Genomic DNA, 7,499 nt, shown 5'->3' with positions numbered 1-7,499 from the left:
TTTTATTTTATGTCGACGGATTTTGCAAAATCGGTTGACGGTTTTTATTTTATGTCGACGGATTTTATTTTATGTCGACGGATTTTGAAGGATTAAGGGTTAATAAATGGAAAGGAGAAATAGACAACAACAAATAGAGCAGAAAGCAAGAGAATTGGCTATAGAAGGCTATCAGGGTATGAGCAACAATGAGCTAGGAAAAGCAATACAGCGAGCTCACTGTGAAGGTCAAGCGAGAAAGTTTGGAATAGAAGGCTATCAGCAAATGGATAAAAAAGAGCTAAGAAATGCTACAAAAAAAGCTAAGAAAAAAGCTAGAAAAGCAAGAAGATTGCGAGCACAGTTTGAGAGTGATATGCAAGAATTTAATTTACAAGACTACCAACAAATGAGCATTGATAATATAAGAAATATTTACATAAGAGCATGGCGTGATTATTGGCAGTATTATCGAAAAAATGCACTAAGAGCTGTGATATTATCTCATCCAAGCTTGCGAGTGTACTGTGAACAGCAAGCACAGAGACTAAACATACTAGACTATCAAAATATAAGCAATGAAACTCTAGGAAGTGTTATATCGCAAGCACTGTTTCAAGAAGAAGAACGAGAAAGAGGAAGATCACAGAGATTAAACAACTATATTGTATATGAGAGTTTCTGGTTAGACCATAATTTCGTAGATGAGCGTGCAATAGAACCTATAGTACTTACCTCTGCAGAAGCAAAAGATCCATGCTCTATATGCTTAGCTGATATTGCAGAAGCGGTGGCTACACCTTGCAAGCATATATTTCATAAAAAATGCATAGAGGAATGGGCTAAAAACTCAAGCACATGTCCAATGTGCAGACAATCATTGCATTAGTTTTTACATGCAATGATTGTCAGTCGCACTATTTTTCTTAGTAAAATGTTTTAAATTCAAATTTACTCTAGCCATTCTATGCAGTGATATGAGTGCCCACAGCTTTTCTTTACAAGCCCGCAGTAGACAAACTCCCTGTCTGGCAGAGCCTCTTTTGCTATATACTCGGGCATATACACTTTGTATTCTTCCTCAGTATCCATATTAATTACACTGACTATATATGTGCCAAACCTTGTTGGCTTTGATTCTTTGCTTAGGCACACATGCGGTATTTCCTTTGGTATTGCACTAATCTTATGCACTGCAGTATGCGAAGCTCCGTATGTTTTTCCTCTGATTGTGATTGGCATTGTTATTTATTATACAGTTTTCTTTAACCCTACATTAAACTGAGCACTGCATACGCCTGTCATATCACAAAATCATTCAAGCGCTATATACTTGCAAGTGCTATGCACAGGAAGGATATTCACTTTGCGCATCTAACAACTAATAAACACATTTCTGTTACTAGGGATTATAATGACTAGTCATTATAATCCTACAGGCAATGGGTACACTAAGCGTTGTTCAGTCAAATCGATTGATGTAGGCTTAAAGAATTTTGTATAATAAATAGGTGCAAAAAGCAAGCGTGACCAGCACCGAAAGGTCCTGCAGTCGCGTGTCACCTAGGTGACAGCCGTGCCTGTTTCTAACTCTCTCCATTTTATTTTTAATATCCATTTTTTTCAAAATCAGCAATGATTTTGAAAACTTTGTAAAATTCTAGGATTTTTTCCATCTTTAGACAAAAAATGACAGGGCGAAAATTCTGGTCCAGAACCCCCATATTACATACTACTATATATTGTTACGTTGTTGTTTTTATTGCTAGTGAGACATTGATGAATATAAAAAACTTATTGTGAGATCATAATAGCAATGTCAGTAGAGGGGTGTCAGTAGAGTAAACTGTATGTACTACTACATATTTAATGATGCCTGTACCATTTTTACGCCGTCAGCTGTGCTCTGCAACTGTAATGAAAAGAAATCATTGTTTGCTATGACATAGAGTTGAGTGTATAGGAACTCCGGGGTATGTTACCAGTACCCACAGTGATGGGTAAATAAGGCCTTTACCATCAAGTTCCCATCTTCACTTTACAGCTGCTGACAAACATGTTCAGATGTGAGCTGTTCTATGACCTCTACACAGTCTTGACTGAGCTAATCTATCTATACATCGTTAGATATCTCGTGAGTGCTCTACAATTGTTAAAATGCTTATTGTCGCATCAGATGCACCGAAATTTCCTAGCAATCTGATTGCTAACCAAAACTTACAAGGTGTGGTCATTAGCAGCCTAGTCAAAAGATTTATTGTTTTTTGTAATAGATCTTATTGTCTAGATATATTAAAATTTATTAAACTATATTAAAAGAAGACATGCAACTATTATAGTCAGCTAGTTATGGTTGTACAAGTTGATCCATTTATATTTTGCTCGCAAAATAGAAACTTTATATAGAACACAGCTATAAGTGTTGTTACAATTGTAAGACGCACCCTGATAAAACTTCATATTCTTTTTGTCAAATGGAGTGTACAGCCACCTTTATTCAACCACCAGACTAGCTGATACTTAGCCAATACTTAAATATAATTAAAACTCCTTTGCAATAATTCATTTTGATAACATGAACCTAGTTTAAATTATAGTAGTACATTGAGCATTTACTTGTGATCAATTAAAATGACAAGAAAAAGGGTACATGACTCCAGTAAAATGAGACTTCAGAAATGACTTGTTTACTAGTTTGATATACTACATGTAGTTTTTGTTCATTTCCTTTTTCTCTACATACCTTACTCCTATAAATAAACATTAAACTTACTTTTGGTACGTATATTATTCATCCACTTACTGCACAGTGCATATATACGTCTAGTGGCTGATCAGTTGTCAGCTAATGTTTATGACTGTCTCATTATTTTCTTGTATAAAGGTTGACTTGCAATAAAATTCACATTACAGTTATTTGGTGTCAAAAGATTCACCATGTCTTACTCTGTTGTGTTGTAGGTGGCAAATATGTGGAATTATGATTACAAGCTCTTAAAAGTTCAAAAACGAAAAGCCGCCGTAGATTGGAATCTCTTTATTTCTCTGACGTAGCCATGAAATTTGGTTATTGTCTTGTCACATGATGTTCTCACGTGAATTGAAAGGCCAATAAAAAGCTCAATATAAAACTTATCGTAACACTAGTTTATGACAAACACTTCGGGTTTTACCGAAGACCCCGTATCAAATATAGATGCTCGCTACTTTACAGTTTTGTTTCGGCTTGGTCTAATCGGCAAGTCGTAATCTGATCATGTGACCCAATACTTCGCAAATAATTTTTGCAGCACTTTTCGATTATCACTGGTGACCAACAGGCTCGTCATGATTATCAGACAATGATATGAACTCCTTCGAGATAAGGTTAAAAAGTTTAACCAATTTTTACGGTAAGTTATAAGATATCAGTGCTAAAAGTGGCAGCATTAGAATGCCGATAAATTAGACGTGTAAGAACAATAGACATGGTTTTATTGAATGCGTGAAGTATATTTGTGAAAATATTTCGACGAATAAGGTTGCATGAAAGTGTAAACAGAAACCATCTCTAACAACTACGTCACATATGAACCGTTTTGGAAAGAGAATCCAAACTACGGCGGTCTCGTGTGGCTGCGATTAACTGTTCGTTTTTTAGCTTTTAAGAGCTTGTAATCACACTTCCACATATTTGGCACCTACAACACAACGGAGTAAGACATGGTGAATCTTTTGATACCAAATAACTGTAATGCGAATTTTATTGCAAGTCAACCTTTAACTAAATAAAGCTAACTTTTTCCCTTTATTTGATCGTTTGAAGAATGGGGTATGGCTCTCGTCTCTTGTCATCTGCACTTGGGTGTTTTGCGCTGCAAGCTGTTGGAAAGCTACACCTTTCTTCCAGTAAGTCCCCTTTCGTTCAGTAAGTCATTTTAAAATTGAATTTCCAATATTAATTCTTTACTATTAGCAATTATATTGGGGGCAAACTATGATAATAAAAAAATAAATAAATGTAAAAGCAATCGAAGCATGGTTGCTTTTAATCATAATAGCAATTCACAAATGATAAATATTTGATAACATAAATCAAGCGCTAGTCTTGGTGATTTGATAAAAATAATTGAATTAGAAACAAGTAATACCCATTGCTCAAGAATCAAATGCTTAGAAGGTCAAGCGCTTTAGTTGATAAAAATTGATTTGAACAGCCACAAAAGAGATGAAAATATATAAACACCAACCAGAATCGTGTGACACTCACTTTATTCAGTAAATAATCATCCTGATTATTTGCTGCGAATTTCATCTGATGAGATTTTCTTCTACACTCGAGCATCTCATATTCCAGAGCTAACTTAGCTAGAGCAGTTAAATTAGAAAGTCTGTCACTTTATAGTAACGGTATCCTGTTGATAGTCTTGCAGTTGGTATAAAAGTGAACAATTTCAATCGCATAGCTAAGTGGTCATCAACGGCACTGTTCAGACAACTTTTTACATAGTCAATATGACTGTTTTTCAAAGTTTCTATCACCGAGCAGATCGACTGTCTGCCTCATATTTGCTATCGTTGTACAATTGACAATCTCCTCTTTCCAAAACTTGATAATAGTATGGCTCTATTATAGTATGGCTCTATTATAGTATGGCTCTATTATAGTATGGCTCTATTATAGTATAGCTCTATTATAGTACGGCTCTATTATAGTACGGCTCTATTATAGTACGGCTCTATTATAGTACGGCTCTATTATAGTACGGCTCTATTATAGTACGGCTCTATTATAGTACGGCTCTATTATAGTACGGCTCTATTATAGTACGGCTCTATTATAGTACGGCTCTAATATAGTATAGCTCTATTATAGTATGGCTCTATTATAGTATGGCTCTATTATAGTATGGCTCTATTATAGTATGGCTCTATAATAGTATGGCTCTATTATAGTATGGCTCTATTATAGTATGGCTCTATTATAGTATGGCTCTATTATAGTATGGCTCTATTATAGTATGGCTCTATTATAGTATGGCTCTATTATAGCATGGCTCTATTATAGTATAGCTCTATTATAGTACGGCTCTATTATAGTACGGCTCTATTATAGTACGGCTCTATTATAGTACGGCTCTATTATAGCACGGCTCTATTATAGTACACTCTATTATAGTACGGCTCTATTATAGTACGGCTCTATTATAGTACGGCTCTATTATAGTACGGCTCTATTATAGTACGGCTCTATTATAGTACGGCTCTATTATAGTACGGCTCTATTATAGTACGGCTCTATTATAGTACGGCTCTATTATAGTACGGCTCTATTATAGTATAGCTCTATTATAGTATGGCTCTATTATAGTACGGCTCTATTATAGTATAGCTCTATTATAGTATGGCTCTATTATAGTATGGCTCTATTATAGTATGGCTCTATTATAGTTTGGCGCGAATGCAAAATGTTTAAAGTTATACACAATGTCAGGCACCTAATTCCGCTGTGACTGACATTAAGCTGTAGATAACGAAGTGTTAAAATGATGAATTGGTTTAACATACATGTATGAGAAGACAAAGGGTCGTGACAAATTTTATTATTTAATACATGTACTCCTATTTTATCAGGTTATCTTAAAACATGACTCAAATTTTAAATGTTTTCTGCCTGTAATTAAAAACTTTTAGTGAGTCGGTTATACTGTGGCTAAAAATTCAAACTTAACCAACCGACCTTTAAAATTTATCTAAAATTGGTAAATATTTATCGATTAGTCATAGCTGATTAGGTGTAGGTGTGTAAGTGTTGTTATAAGACACTAATTACATACATACCTGTATGACATTGTCAAAACATATAAACACACTCCCCTCAATTAGCTTGTTTGTTAGTTTTGTACTAAGATTTAATGAAAGCTGTAAAGTTGTATTTATTTACTGGAGTATGTTTAACAATTTTGAACAAGTCATTTTTTTAGTAACCTCTTGCGACTAATTTATGACGTTAACATCAATACTTACATATCAGCTATACAACATATCATTATGTAATAATATATTGTAATGATTATGTAATGAGTTAACCATTAATTAATTTACATGTGTAAATTAATTAATGGTTAACTCGCTATGACAGCATTCAACATATAGCATGTCACAATTGAAAATATTTATTCTTACAGAATAATATCTGATTTGGAGAGCAAGCAAAAGCAGATAAGACAAAACAAGGAGAAGTAAGTACATGCACATCAATTTACGTACATTATTAAACCTTTCAATAGTTGTATGTTCTACCGCAAATATGCATTAGTTGTGGAGATTGCCGCTATAATGGGGAATACGTGTATTTCAAGATTAAATCTTTTGATCCCTAAATACCTTTGGAGTTGTTGTAACCTTTATTTCATTTTGTAGGATGGGTAGTGTGCCAATGACAGAAACGGTAAGCTATTTTTGGTTTGTCATTTGCATGCAATATATGTAAAATATTAATATATACTGTGTGCAAGAGATAGTTGGTTTGAGAAACAAAAATCTTTAATTCAATTTGTAGCTTATATTAGTAAAACTAGTCATTACTATGAAATCTATCAATTTGGCTTATATGCAAACAGTATTGCAGTCACATTGGATGTTTTCTGTAAATAATAGTGAGCAAACAAAGTTATTGCAACAGGATGAGAGGACAGCTCTCTTAGAAATAAATGACAATAGATATACATGTAAGTGCCCAAATCATGGTAAAAATCAGCTTGCACACTTTCAACCATAGACCAAAGTTTAATGTGCTTATCTTTGTTTAGTGAAAAATGCATGATATATGTTATATGATATATGATATATGTTATATGATGTATGTTATATGATATATGATATATGGTATATGTTATATAATAAATGTTGTATGGTATAGTATCAATAGGTAAAAGTTTTAGCCTTGTCAACAAAACACAGGTTCAATAATTGCTGCAAATTTTTACATACTATCATAAATGAACGCAAAAACAGTAAGATTTCATCACATGTGATAAAATCGCAATATAATTTACTTTAATTTTTAATTGGTTTTTCAATGGTTCGCTTTTCTACTCGCAGGCGAAGGATGCATCGTACAAACCTACTCCTATCACAACCATGCCTAAGATGATGGAAAATTCTGCTATGAACTTACAACAACAATAAACATAAGAAGAGTCATCTAGCAGCGCTCTTGTTGACAGCAGACCCTGCGCTGTCGTCAAGAGACTAATTAAACACAACTGGCACTCCTCAGTGTTTGCTCTCATACTTGTCTGTTGCATTAGGGATAACATGAAGATAAATAGAATGAATCTAACCAATAGCTTGCTTTCTCCTTCTTTTATTTTACTTCACACGAACAATTACCAGTATTGATGTGAGTATGTTTGCGCTGAAGGTTAAGTGTGTCTATTATGGGCTTTCTTGTTCAATAAATGAATTACAATTGACAACTGGTAACCACTGGTCTTATTCAGTTTGGCAGTTGAAGCCTACCTCACCGTGTGTTTTGG

The sequence above is a fragment of the Watersipora subatra genome, chromosome 1 (genome assembly GCF_963576615.1).
Source record: "Watersipora subatra chromosome 1, tzWatSuba1.1, whole genome shotgun sequence".
Lineage (NCBI taxonomy): Eukaryota > Metazoa > Bryozoa > Gymnolaemata > Cheilostomatida > Watersiporidae > Watersipora > Watersipora subatra.
The sequence above is the reverse complement of the archived record's forward strand: the minus strand, read 5'-3'. Positions refer to the sequence as shown.